The 12,514-nt window shown below is 37.3% G+C and overlaps 1 protein-coding gene across 1 annotated transcript in view; it reads left to right on the forward strand.

Annotated features, from left to right (window-relative positions):
- RAB37 (RAB37, member RAS oncogene family) overlaps nucleotides 1-12,514 on the forward strand; it is a 2,500,291-nt gene that overhangs the window by 363,178 nt on the left and 2,124,599 nt on the right. The gene's annotated exons all lie outside the window — the stretch shown is intronic.

A 12,514-nucleotide genomic window follows, 5' to 3' on the forward strand; every position in this document is an offset into this window, starting at 1 on the left:
ATGAACTTCTTTAGTAAAAGTAAACAATTCATTCTCAAACTAGCTTTGAGACCCAGTAAAGAATGCACTGGTCATCAGACTATGTAGAATAACAATTTGTAGCAATTCTTGGCCAAATAATATGAAAGTATTACTGAACCTTCGGTCTGAATTTCTTCACCTCCATAGGCAACAAGTCTTGCACTGCTGGTTACCTTGAGTTGTTCCAAAATCAGCTGCCAATATAAACTCCAGAACCAGAACACAACAGTGAGGAAGCAAGCAGCTAGAAACATACAGCTTTATTGAAAATATGTTGAGCACTTTCTTCCCTTTGATGATAAGGGACTTCTTCAGAATAAGTACAAAAACACAACCCTAGCCTTAAGTAATAAATCAATAACACTAATTGGTATAATAAATCAATTATAGTAATTATTCCTGAAAGGACATACCATATTTAAAAACTTATATATTATAAATAAGACCCTATGCCATAATTATCATATAAATAAGTAAGCAAATTGTTAAAATATATAATTAGTTACATAAATTACAAATATAAAGGCGTATATGTAATGTTACAACCAGATGCTAAACTTAATAGGGCAATTTTTGTACTTGTTCTGAAGACGTCCCTTATCATCAAAGGGAAGAAAGTGATCAATGTATTTTCAATAAAGCTGTTTGTTTCTAGCTACTCGCTTCCTCACTGTTGTACATTGAGTTCTTCATTGGTTCTCACTTTTGCAAATGTGTCTGCTGATATAACATTACACTTTGATCCAATGTCTGCTTTGAGCTCTGTGGATCTTCCATTAATCTGAACCATATAAAACACTTCACTCCTTGTTAATAAGTTTAATGCATCAGCTTTTTCTCCAAGCACTGATACGCCATCTGAATACAATACTGACTGTTTTCGCTCTTCTTGATCAATTTGCCTTGCTTTTTTGTGCAACCTTTCTTTACAGCTGTGTGAGGCTTACTTGATTTGCAAAACTTTTGGAAATGGTTCCATTTTTTGCACTTGTGACATTGCTGACCATATGCTAAACACGTTTCTCTTTTAGACTCATGATTTATACCACAATTGCGACAGTTAACAATAAAGCTAGATTTGGGTTTTGCTGACTCACATTTGTGTTTTACTGAGCTGGTGGTGGAGCTTGTACTTTTTCTAGAACTTTCTGGAAAGCTTTGTACCTTCTTTGGAAACCCTGTCGCTGTCCCATGCTTAGGCCTGTTCCTGTTTGTCATGTGTTGTATACTATCTACATTTGCTCTGGAGCTCACCGAAACCATGCTTTTGTCACTTGCAAACAAATTCGTATATCTTTCTGTCACCTTATGACAAATCTCTTTTGCTTTGCTTAATGTCAAATCACTGTCACAAAACAAAATCTTCCTTGCTGCTGCACTGTTAATACCACACAGAAGGCTGTCCTTTATTAGCTCATCTTTTAAATCACCAAACCAACACATTTAGCTCTGTTTCTTAAGTCAGTTATATAAGCCGAACATATTTCCCCTAGTTTCTGATCTCTTGTGTAAAACAAATGCCTCTCTAATGTAACATTCATCTGGGGGTTGCACATTTCTCTAAACTTACACTTCAAACACTCGGGGTCTTCCCTTGATTCAGTTTGCACAACAATATGGTGGTCTGCACCTTCACCCTCATACACTGCTGGTGCATATACAAATGAACACTCTCTATCACCTCAGATCCTGTTAGACTTAATAAAATGAATGCCCTGGCACATGCATCTCTAGTTGCATAAGCTGCTTGTATGAAAATATTGTACTCCTGCTCAAATATTCTTCAGTTCTCTGCAATATTCTGATTAAACACAAGTGGTTAGGATTTTTGAAATCTGTCTGCCATATTAACTCATACCAGTGAAGGGTCTTGCAAATAAGCATGAATATACACACACACACACATGTGCATAGGTAACTGGCATAAACACAACTTACTCACACTTTTGTGCTCTGAACTTATACTTTCCCTCATTGAGCTTATCAGAATTATGTGAATTAACAAACTCGTAGTACTTTCGAATAACAGGACTTTGTGAAATAAATTTATCGGGCTTCTTGACGCTTTCTTGCACTTTGTGAAATAACTTTTCAGATTTCTTGATGCTTTACTGTGTTTTACAAAATAACTTTTTCAGGCTTTCACTGCTTTACAGAACTTTGCAGAATAGCCTTTTCAAACTTTTTGATGCTTTATGTAGCTTTGTGGAATAATCTTTCGGACTTTTCAATGTTTTACGGAATTTTTGATTGTAAAGGCAGAAATGCTAAAGTTATCACCACTCGCTATACTTTTGGAATTGGTAAAAACAGAAATTCTAAAGTAATCGCTTGAAATTTCTTATCGATAAAGGCAGGAATGCTGCAGTCATGTGCCATCACTTGTTAAAGTCATCACTTTAAGAAACATTTGAGAACTTTATGATGCAATTGAGTAATTCACAAGCACTGTAATACTCTTGTAATCTTTTGCAAGAAACACTTTTTTATCAATGCAAGAAATATATCAAGCAACTGTACAATACAAATAAATCGAACTTCTGTTGCCCAAAATTCAATAGCTTTTGAAGTATTTGCACTTTGCAAATGACTGCATACAGCACAATGAAATGTCCCCAGAATGTCAGTAACTTGCTAGGCAACTCTTTACAGTACAGGAAGCACTCTGTAATGGTGGTACTTGCAAACAGACACACCCAGCATAAGAACTTTTTGAAAAAGCTATACTTTGGACTGCACGAAATAGTTGCACTTTGCATACAATAAACTCTTTGAAATACATGCACAGTAATAAGCACACACTGTAAGCACTTTTACACACTCTGAGATACTTTGAATAACTTTAGTTACACCTTTGATACAATATGAAGTCGTAGTTATGCCCAAACACAGCACAGTGCCCAAACACAAGCAGTCGCCTTGCTTTATTTTTGCTTACTGTGCCTTTTTCTCTTATCATGCTATATTTGTTTTGCTTGTTTTAAGCCCTTTTTATTCCCAACATACTTTTCTTGTGCTTGTTTTACTCTAAACATGCCCAATTCTTCCTTAAATACACTCATTCTGCTTTAAACATGCTCTTTTTGTGCTTTACTATCAATCGTCTTGTCAAACACTTTTATCTTAAACATCTTCTTTAGTTAACAAACTTTTCTTGAACTTTCCACTTGCCTGATAATGCAGTTTGTGCCCTTGTAATGCCCTTTTTGCCTTCTTTTGCATTGACTAAACAATCATTACCTTTAATTCTTTCTGGTTATGTTTGTACTCTTTTTCTCTCGGTTTTACCTTTGCTGTTGTCTTTACATCCCATGGCTCCAAATGTTCTTCTCTCTTCCATCCCGGTTCTGACACCATGTCGCTTTTGTGTTGGTACATGAATAAACAAGTCTTTGTGGGTTCTATTTAAGCAGATTTATTCTGCACAAACACATCACTATAGAGGCTTACTGACTATGACTTGAGTAACTTATATACAAACTAACAACTGTGATCATACATGCTCACTCTCTCGCTGCTTGTACAAAATGGCACTAGGGATTGCACATGTCTGGAATTTATACATGCATGCACAGCCACACATGCTTCTTAAAGATATAGCACACACACATTGCACTCTGATCTACACTTAGGATACAGTTACAATGGGGTGGACAATTGCAGGAGGACTGCACAACATGCAGAGGGGGCTGAACCTGATCAGGAATCAGTGGACAGTGGCAGACCCAATAGCACAACAGGCACAGGAAATGCTTTCCATATCTCTCACCCTCTTAGATAAAGAAATCTGGATGAAGCCATAAAAAATGGGGGGACAAAGGCCTAAAAATAGGGACAATTTTTAAATATTGCTCTTAGAAACAGAAAGTTAATAGAATGAAAGGCTTTGCATTTTTTGATGGGCATGAATTCTGAAACTCAAACATCTGTTATTATTTTCTGAATTCAATCCTCAATAATTCACCAGTGATTTGCCAGAAAAACTAAATTTTTATGAGGAACGGACAAAAAATATAATGCAAAGATCTGGACATGCTGTGAAAATTTGGACAGTTGAGAGCTATGAATTGCTGTCATATGATCACAGTGTCTTCAGCAACCAATCCAACTGAGTATTAAGTAGTTGAATACCACAGTCAGAATAAATTTTATTGTTAATAAGGATGCACAAGTACTAAAATATATTTTGCATGTGTACATCTGTCAGTGTGAAGCAGACTTGTCAGCACACATTTATTTTGCATTAATAAGAGTCAGCATATTTTATAGCAATACTGATGTCACAATGGCTCAGCAGGTAACACACCTGCTTTTTATGGCTTAAAGTTTGTGGTTTCTGGGTTCAATTAACAAACCAGGTGGTTTTCTCATGGCTGTCATCTATGTCCAGCACATGCATTAATTATGGAGGGGGGCATAAATATTACACACTTGTTACATTTAATGATGTGTTTTCCAAATATACTGTAGTTACTTTTGGCATCATATATTTTACTGTTTATATAGTACTGTATGTAATTATTTGTTTGTATTTCTCTTCCCCACAATCTTTATTGCTACCCTTTCTATTTCATAGGTTCATAGATACTTACTAGGCTATTAGAATTATTAGCCATTATATTTTGCTATACAAATTTCCAAGGATGGGCCAGACAAGCATATGTTGGGGTCATTACATGTTTCCCATGCCTATGAGGGCAACTGTTGCTAATTTTATTACATTGTTACATTCACAACACCTGTGGCCCTACTATGACCCACTGGCCCCCAGTGACAACTACTACCTCCCTATTCCAACAGCAGGCTTCAGGGACCACTTCTTAAAGTAGAGCTGAATTGATGGCAGATAGCCTGTCAAGCCCTGTGGAACTTCATTGGTAGGGTCTGCTGTGTTGACTCTGCCAGGGGTTCAGACTCTTTTTGAGATGTAGTGAACTTGCTGAGATGGTCATGGAGATGGTGGACCTCTACCTAGATGCCCACATTGGCCACCTGAGAAGACTCTTTGTACAACTTGAAGAGCAGCAGCCCTGCCCTGCACTGGCATTACTGCCACTGGGCCCTGGCTCTGATGGTAATGTTAGTGAAGGTTAGCATCCCTGACCTGCACTGGCATTGCCATCAGAGCCAGGACCCAGTGGTGAGGGTGCCAGAGTTGGAGGTCTGATCTCCCCCTGAGTCACACACAGGAAGAGTGATATTGCTCCTTATATCCACCCTACCCCCCATCCCAGTGTTTCCCCCTCCCTTTTGTGTCTATGCCCACCATTGTTTGCCAGCAAGTCCCCACAATCACCATTGTCTTCCCTCTGTCTGATGTGTCCATTGCCATTGTGCACCCCCTCTCTCAGTGTGTCAGCACTTCCCCAGTCAGTTTTGTCTGCAACCTATGTCCATTTGTTTGTGTGCCTCTGCTACCAGTCCTAACCATCTTATGTTCCTTCCATGTTCCTTACTTCCTTCTTCCTCTTAGGTTCATTTTGTCTATATAAAATGGGTATCACTCCCAAAAGAAAAAGCCCACCTTCCCCACCACAGTCCTTTTCATTCCTTAGCATGTTCTTTTATATACTTCCCTCTGCTTGTGCTCCACTTTTTATATCATTACTATATTCACATTTCCATCCTGTAAATTATTCAGAAAATAGAAATAGAAATAGATGCTACCAGCCTGAAATGGTCCCTTAAGGCTGCTCGATGCATTTTCTATCTAGCCCCTTCTGTGTGTACCTACGTGTGCTGAGCTGCACTAAGGTCTGTACTTGCACCATGTTCACTGAAGTTTCTTCTTACATACTGCCGTTGCTGCTCTGGGATAAGGGACTGAGTGCTCTTACTGCAGCCCCTGCTCTGGTTTGCTTGGTTTTATTCCTCCTCATAAAGGTAGCATCTCTACTGAAATCTCCAACATCTGGCCTAGTACAATATTATCACTTCTCTCAAAAATTCTTGAAAGATGCATTCATAAATAGCTTCTCCATTATCTCCTGCAAGAATGGCTCTGAACTTCCACCCAACATGGTTTCCACCCAGTACGCAGTACAATTACTGCCATACTATCATTCACTGACACTATAAGCCAATACAGGGACTCAAGAAACTTGTTTTTGCCCTATTCGTTTCCCTGACTAAAGCCTTTGATACAGTTTCTCACCCTAAATGCAAGTATAAAATGTCTCAACTTAGACCACCCCTTCTTCATTACAGTGGTTCAATAGCTATTTAATTAACAGACTCCAATCTGTAAAATGACAGAAAACCCTCTCTCCATACATGCACATCTCCACTTGTGTACCCGGAGGCCATGTTCTTTGTCCACTGCTCTTTAATATCTTTATTAATGACTTCTGTACCTCCTCAGGTACAGTCTCTTATAAAATAAACTGATGATTCCCCACTTCTGTGTGCCTTTAATCAGCTGACTCATCACCTACATATTACTCAAGACGTTTTTCATTCATTTGAGAAATGACCCCGTAATCCCCTACTAAAACATTACTGCTCTTTTTCCTCAAATCACACATGCCTGATAAAACAAATTTCAAAATATTTTCACTAAACAAAACTGAAGTTGAAGCAGTCTCCCATACAAAACTGCTTGGGGGGATTATAGATGATAACCTTAAATTTGACCTGCTGGTTCAAAATAACACAAAAAAGACTCACCAAAAATTAGGAAGGTTGTGCAGGTAGAAAAAAATCTTATTAGCAATGCCACCAAAACTTCTGTTGCCACAATCTGCCCTCTAATCTGTTTTATATAGTGCACCCATCCTAACCAACCTTCCGGCTACAGATAAGAATAAGGTGGAGGCATGCTATGATAAGGTTACAACATTTGCCGGCAACAAACAATATCACATTCACCATTGTAATGCCCTTAAAAGCATTAAATTGGCCCAAACTGCTAGTCCACTCAGAGGATATACAGCTTATCTCCACACACAACATTATTCACACTGCTGATGACTGACCTGCTTTTAGTCCTATTGTCCACACCTGCTTCCCTACTAGACCACTTTGATGTAATGCACAGCATCTTCCCAGAATATATAAACCCCATAAATCCTCTAGCTAAAGTCTCTTCTCATACTCAATTGGTAAGAAACCATATTATATCCATTTGCAGATTAGCTCTACCGCTAACATCTCCAGCATCAAACACCTACTAAAAGACAAACTAAATACAATAAATCCAAAAAAAAGTGCCTGGGCTCGCTGTTGGTGATCCAAAGGTGTTTATTCACAATAAATTCCACTCAATTGTTGCACTCAAACCAGAAAATGCAATGAAATAAATGAACGCTCTTCCATACACACTAAATACTGCGTTTTTGTCAAAAAGACTTCATCAGACAATCTAATAACATTAACAACACATTTAAATACTAAACTATTTGATTAAAATTCATTTCATTGGTCCAAATACTTAACAATTAGTTCAAACACACCAATCTGTACATTTAATTCATGAATATTAATACCATTCACATTAAAGTGCTTAGTGCTTCTTGTTAAAAACTATTTAAATGTAAATATAAATATAAATGTATATACTCAACAGCAAATTTGTAATCATAAATACTTAACAATAAATAATTTAAAAAAACCTGCATTCAAATAGTTGATTATAAATAAAAATACAATTACTTGATATTAAAAATCCTAAAAATATATAGTGTGGGACTGAAACTTTCATACAAATGTGTTGCCATCTAGTGGCCAAATTCCAAAATACTCTTATAATCTATTGGCTCTTATTTTTAATAAAGGTGTTATTGTTAGGAAATCATTGATCCCAGGACTTGTGTTGGAATCCAGGTAAACCTGCCACCATAATTCCTTAATAAACTAAATACAACTTATCAGAGCTCCTGCACTACTCCAGGCTGAAGTAGTCCCTCATTCCATTTCTACCAACTTATTAATTCTTTCTCTCTGAACATATGTGGTTCTAATGTATCAGATTTTATAATAACTTTGTTATTTAACTGTAACCATATTATGTCAATGTGGATCTTTTCTACCTGAGCCTTTGCCGAAAATGGGATATTATTCCAGTCCCGGTAAACAAATGTCAAATAAATAAAAAAATTAAATTTAATGCTAGATAGTGATGTGTTTTCTAAGAAATGCTGGGGTTATCCTTATATGTTTTTTGAATCTTTCTGGATGTCCTTATTAAGGGGCTATCAGTCAGTGTTAAGATCTCCTAAATTGAATGTCTCACAATGGATGTTATCAGACAACCAGTGGAGGCTATTTTCAGCAGTGGAATATTATTACCCAATGGGATATATAGGGCTGAGTTACATATTTTATTTTGTTCCATGGTTACTTTTAAGGTGGCCTGGTAATAGTTCAGCATTAAGGAATTTTGGGACACTTCATTGTTGTGGGATGAGTTGTAAGATGTTTTTGCCCCTTTGTGTTTCATATCCATTCAGATCATGTTGAATCCAGGGAAAATGATTTTCATTGTTGGTTATTTCTTGTTTTAGCCAAATCAGTGTCACAACTTGTATATCAGGAAAGTAAAAAAAAAACTAGAAATGCATGGATGCCCTGAATTTTGTTACAGATGCTTCTGAAATTCATGTTAAACTGGATTAAGTTTGAATCAGGTGAAAAGGAGAAACTGAGATGTTAGATGGTAGGAATATAGCTGTACTGGGAACCTGATGTGTAGGGGCAGAATTTTGGTGAATGTCCCCACAAAGTTTAAGGGTAGAAGTGGAGTACAAGGATGTATTCAGCCACTTACCTCTACTGTATTTAAATTCCAATGTTGACTTATGGGTGCTAAGCCTAGATTTACTGTACCTATCAAAGAGAGGTTAGAACATGTTGAATGGTAGAGACAAGGAGATGCACCATAAGAGAAAGGAAGAGTGATGGTGTAGTGTGTGAGGGTCTGTCATGGAGGAGAGATTCAGTTGAGAGAAGTACAACAGGAAGTGAGGTAAGTAAAGGACCTGAACATGCAAAGTAGTAGTAGTATTTGAGTCAATAACACTGCAATTTGAGGTAAAGGCTGGAGGATGTAATATAAACATAAACTGGCAAAGTAGTTAGAGGACTGTAGTTACTGAAGAAGTCAATATCTCTTAATCTCTGACCAGCTACTCCTGCAAAATAAATTAGGACATTTTGGAGGTGTAAAAATAGAGGATTTCCAAGGTAACATAATATTAGCAGAAGATTTAAATATTGTCGCTAACCCAAGCTCAAATACCACATCTAAACTGAACCCACAATTTAGAGTATCAGTGCATAGAAAGACTGGGTTAAGGGGCTGTAGATTCTCTTTTGACAGATATGTACTGGCATTTAACCTTATTTACCCTCTCAAGCCTATGCTCAACAAACAAAGCCTTACTATCCAATCACAGAGTGAACAACCCAAAAGAGGAAGCCCTTTACTCAATTCAGATCCCTAAATTATGGAACATGCTACCTCTAACACTAAAGCTCAGTATCAACCTGTCCATTTTCAAAGATCAACTAAAAGATCACCTCAAGGTCTCCTGGCTATGACCTTAATTTTCTCCAGGCGAATTGAAATGCAAGCAACCCTCCCACTTATCACCTGTTTCCCACATCTCTTTCACCCTGCCCCCCTCAAAAAAAATAGGATTTTGTAAGAAACATGGAAAACTCATGTATAAATAAAAAGTAGAGTAGTTTGTCTCTAGTAACTACTATATCTCTAGTGTTAGACTAACACCTCTTCACACTACTGTCACCAAGTAACATTGTTATAATTTACTACTTTCTACTCTACTGTTACCCTCATGCAACCTGAATATCTTGTCAAACTTCAACTTTAATGCAAGTATTTATACTTAGTCATACATAGCCATGTTTATAGTTGTTTCACTACAAATGCTTGTAGATAATATATTCCATTTCAACATAATATTGTGAGTGTACCAGTGTGAGTGCATACTTTTTCTGATTTTTTTTGTAATAGGAAGTAATTCAATATGTTACTGTGCATCATTTTCTAATGCTACACTGTTAAGGGTGACACTAACGTTCAATGTATCTGTCTTAATTGGCATTGTATTGTTTATTATATTGTATCAATACAACTTTTCTCCCCAGGTCACTGATGTCATATTTTCCCAATTAAAAAGTGAAAACAAAATAATTTATGCCACGTACAAGAAACATATGTATTCCATTCTCTTTGGGCTACACCCTGATCAAATTTGTTTTATTTTATTTCTTAGTGTTTCTAAACTTAGACCCTTTTTAAAGTATGACTGAAGCTACAAGGAAAAGTGAGATACAGGCAATCAGTTAAAGCAAGCAATATAACTTACACACAAAACAATGTTATACAAAGTACAGCTAATATAAACAAAACACAATAAACCTAAAGGAAAAAAATAACTAATGGTCTTTTTACTCAATGTACGCTAGTTCAAACAGAGCACTGCTAAATCCATAGTGCCAAATCACCAACTGCAGAAAGACTAAAGTCAAAAGGCCAAACATCAAAACCCTGGCATCGTATATGGCTGAAGCATAGAATATTGCATATGTCAGTGCATAAAGGTGTCAGAAACATCAAGCTTTTACCTTTTAACACTGTAGAACTTGAGAACACCTCTCTCAGATTACAAAGGCCATTCTTAAATTCTACCTCATCTATAAATGACATTATCTCTGTACTGCTTCAAGATATTCTTATGAAATGGTCCAGATGAGAACCCTTGATAACTCCATTTTAGTATTGTTTTACAGTACCAAAGACAATATGGAACAAAAGGGAAAATATCAAACAATTGCTGTCAAATGAAGCTCATGGCATGGTAACCTGTTTCTTTATATAAAGAAAAAGTTATTTTGAAGAGATAATGTGATTCAATATTATTTATCATGACTGCTTGTTAAAATTAATCATCACAAAGAATATAGATGATTTCAGTGACACACTGAAGCATGGAACATTTAAGACGAACTCACAAACAGAGGAATATTTTTCATAATAAGGTGCAGTTGAGAGGTATGTTGCTTCCCCATCCCCAAACATACAACATTTGAGCATTGAGCAGCATTTTACCTTCTCCAAGGATGATTCCATAATATGAACAAAAGATAACTGACTGTAATAACTGGCTTAGTTTCTGGTGTCATTCTAAGGGGGTGCAGTATTTGTCAGCATGAAAGGAGATGGTCAAGAGATCATGTTGCTTCGCAAGGGATGGTCTGCACCTCTCCCATCTAGGCATTTGAATATTAGCTAACATATTGTCTTCACCCATAGTGCTTTTTTAGGCAAAGCCAAACTGAAAGTACTTCCAACATAGCAAATCAAAACCAAAAAAATCTAAAGGTATTACTGCTCAATGTTAGGAGTCTAAACAAAACACCCTGTACAAGCATGTTAATAGCTGCATAGAGACAGCTGTACCCACGAGGATGAAGTATAGAACTAATTCAAAAAAACAAGCCACCCTGGTGGAATCACAAAATGAATAGCCTGTATACAGAAGGAAGAAAATCATGGCAAAAATGAGTTAGCACGAGGCAGGATAAAAGTACTCTCAACAAACCAAACAAACAACTCAGAGAGCAAATAAAGTCTACCAGCGCCAAATTTGAGGTAAAATTGGCTTTCCAGGCCAAAGACCAATAAAAAACATTCTTTAGCTATGTCCGCAACCTCAAAGGATGGTCTACTTCACCTTATCACATGTTGAAAATATCGAACGGCAATAATGTCGTGAATGCCATACATTGAAAGTGTTGTTGCGGGATTATAGTACAGTGGGGATAAATTTGCTCTTTCCTCCCTGTAGTGTGATCTCGGAGTTGGTATATATAATTAGAGGGGGGTGTGGGGGGCTGTGCCACCCACAAGAACAGTTTAGATGTACGGCATTTTCGATGCTTATGCCATTCAGTATTGTCATCTTTCGACAAGGTAATATAGACGCTCAAAGGAAATACACAATTGTGTGCAGAGCTCATTGTAAATGGAGCCACCTATACTGAGACAGAAGATATAGCAAACCTACAGGCCAATAAATTCAGCTCCAAGTTTACCCCTTCTCCCCCTCAACCTTCCCTCAGGAAACACCATCAAATATAACTCCCCCTGCTATCACTCGGAAACAGGTCCTTAATGCTCCCTCTAAGGCCGAGAACACTGCATCAATTGCCCAAGACAATATCCCAGGATGCCTTCTAACTAGCATGAAACATGATGTATCAGGCACATGGAATTGCTGTTTAACTGTAGCCTCCAAACAAGCTTCATGCTCCATGAATGGAGAACAGCAGCAGTTATCCCTCTGCACAAAGCTGAGCCATCTATAGATCCTGGAAACTACAGCCCCATAAGTCTCACTAGTCTCATATGCAAAGCCTTGGAAAGAATTACCATGGAAATAATCAATAGTGATAAACCACCAGACACTGGGCCATCCCAGTTTAGTTTTGTCAAAGTGGCTAATCTCAAGTGGAGTCCCTCAGGGATCAG

This window comes from Protopterus annectens, chromosome 10.part0 (assembly GCF_019279795.1).
Source record: "Protopterus annectens isolate FY-2018-M chromosome 10.part0, PAN1.0, whole genome shotgun sequence".
NCBI classification, from domain to species: domain Eukaryota; kingdom Metazoa; phylum Chordata; order Ceratodontiformes; family Protopteridae; genus Protopterus; species Protopterus annectens.